Source organism: Galeopterus variegatus, unplaced genomic scaffold (genome assembly GCF_000696425.1).
Source record: "Galeopterus variegatus unplaced genomic scaffold, G_variegatus-3.0.2 Scaffold1473, whole genome shotgun sequence".
In the NCBI taxonomy this organism is placed as follows: Eukaryota; Metazoa; Chordata; class Mammalia; order Dermoptera; family Cynocephalidae; genus Galeopterus; species Galeopterus variegatus.
In genome coordinates, this window is record NW_007727584.1 from 59913 (window position 1) to 62713 (window position 2801).

Consider the following 2801-nt stretch of genomic DNA (forward strand, 5'->3'; position numbering starts at 1 on the left):
ACCTTGGCCAGAATCACATACTTCCCAGTGGCCTCGGTTTGCCTAACCCACACCTTCAAGTCAGGGTGTGAGGAAGGGGTCCCTCTTCTGTTCACAGAGGGGCCTGGCCTTCGGAGCAGCAGACTGGTTCCAGGACAGGAGACCCCCAAGCCCAAACCTCACATATTTGTGCCTTTCTGAGGGGGTTGGGGCCAAGGAGGAAACTTAGCCCCTCTGTGTGTTCTGTTTTCTCTTGATGAGATCATTGTACCATGTCAATATTTTGTATATTCCTAGACAAATAAATGAGAACCCTCTATGAGTTATTCCTGGACTGTATTTTCATCCTGCCACTGACACTTGGGGCCCACCACAGCCCCACTGAGCTGTCACCATGCCCTCTGCCCCCCTGCTTCTTAGGTCCACATGGCCCTGCTGTGGTGTTTAAGTTATCTCTTGCTGTGTAACAGATTACTCAATGCTTAGTGGCTTCAGACAACATGTGTTATCTCACAGTTCTCAGACACAGGAGCCAAGGCTTTGCTGGGGCCTCTGCTTAGGGTCTCCTACGAGGCTGCAGTTGTCTCACAGTTCAGCCAAGGAAGGATCCACTTCCAAGGCCATTCATGTCGTTGTCAGCAGGATTCACTTCCTCGGTGGCTGTTGACCAGAGGCCACTCTCAGTTCCTTGCCACATGGGCCTAGCTGTAGGATAGCTCACAATAGGACAGCCAGCTTCCTCAGAGAGTATGCAAGAAGAGCCAGTGTGTGAAGAGCAGAGAGCGTGAGCAAGGCAGAAGTCACATCCTTCACAACCAAACCTCGGAAGTGATAGCCAATCACTTTTGCCATTTTCTGTTCATTAGATGCAGGTCACTGGGTCCAGCTCACACCTGAGAGAAGGGGATTATACAAGGAGTGAATACCAGGAGGCAGTGGTCACCAGGAGCCACTTCCCAAGCTGCCTACCACGTGGTAAAGGTTGCTGTCCAGTTGCAAGGTCCTAGAATGCTGAGCTGGAAGGGTCCTTATGGATCACTCCAGCTGTGTTCCCTGCCCCTGGCATATACCAAAATGGGGGAGACCTGGCCAGCTGTCACCCTAGTGACTACAAGGTCTCCCAAGATGCTACCTCTTCTTATTCTAATTCTATTCTGTTCAGGGAGTACCAAGTACCTGGCAACCCTTCCCAGCTGAGATCAAAGGACCTCATTCCAACTTCCCTACTGCCAAAACGCCTGTCTGCCTGTCTTTGCCATTCATCCACCTCAGGGAGCTCCTCTGTGCCGGAAGCTGCGAGTGGGCTGCTTGGGAGCTGTATTAGGGTTCGCCAGAGAGACAGAATCAATAGGACATGTTATAAACATATGAGAAGGATTTATTAGAAGAGTGAGTTCATGCAATTGTGAAGAAAAGTCCCACGATAGGCCATCTGCAAACTAGATGCCAGTAGCATGGCTCAGTCCAAGTCTGAATGCCTCAACCCAGAGAGGCTGATAGCATCCTTGATGTAAGTCCTGGAATCCAAAGCTGAAGAGTCTTGAGCTCTGATGTCCACAGACAGGAGAGGAGTGTATCCCAGCTCCAGTGGACCGAGAGAGAGCCATTTACCTTTTTTCTCTTTTGTTCTCTCCAGGCCCCCAGCAGATTGGATGGTTCCCACCCACATTGAAAGCAGTTCTTTCCCACCCAATCCACTCAGGCTCTCATGCTAATCTCTACTGGAAACACCCTCATGGACACACCTAAAAAGATTGCTTTACCAGGTTTCTCGGCATTCCTTCTTCTAACCAAGTTGACACCTAGAATTAACCTTCACAGGAGCAGAGACAAATGTTGAAAAAAGCTGAGAATATGTGGGGGGTGGGGGTTTAGACTTGTGACAGAGTCACCCCAACCCAACCTGGGCTGCCTTGCTGAGGAATTAATGCCTGAGCTGGGCCTTGAAGGGTGGCTGGAAGTCTGCCAGAAAGGGAAGGAGGTGAAGGACAGAGCGGCAGGTGCGAAGATGGGGGAGATGGCGTTACTGATTTGTAAGGGAGAGGCGCTTCTCAGAAGGGGGGGAGTTGGTTTTTCCAGAGAGTTTCTAGGTGAGTAGGAAGGCAGAGCAGTGAAAGGAAGAGCTCTGGAAGGGTTAACAGAAGCTGGATTCTGTAGTACCAGGAAGGCCTCAGACTAGAAAGCTCAGGTCAGAGGACAGGCACTTCCTTTGGGATGGAGGATGAGAGTCTCCGCCCCACTCCAGCCCCACTCCAAGGCTGACCTGATGGGTTGTAACCTCAGCCTCTGGCTTGCCGCTAAGCCCTGGCCCTAACTTAGGCCACCCCATGAAGTTAGGCCATTATTCTCACACATTAATTTTGTGAATAGTGAACACCTACTGTGCACTGGGGAACTCAGCCATCTCTACCTAAGGAGAGCAGATAGAACAAATAGGTTCCACATCCCAGAGGGATCTTGCCTTAGTCCGTTTTGTGTTGCTATGACAGAATACCACAGACTGGGTAATTTATAAAGAGAAGAAATTTATTTCTTACAGTTCTGGAGGCTGGGAAGTCCGAGGGTGAGAGGCCTGCACCTGATAAGGGCCTTCTTGCTGCGTCATCCCATGATGGAAGGGCAAGAGAACGTGCGCAATAGAGGGACAGGAACTCATCCTTTCATCAGGAACCCACTTCTGCAATAAGGCATTAATCCATTCTGCCCTCACGACTTAACCACCTCTTAAAGGTCCCACCTCTCAACAATGTTGCATTGGTGGGGGATACATTCAAACCATAGCAGATCCCCTTGCCAAGGGCAATGTGTGTCTAGAAGCAGCC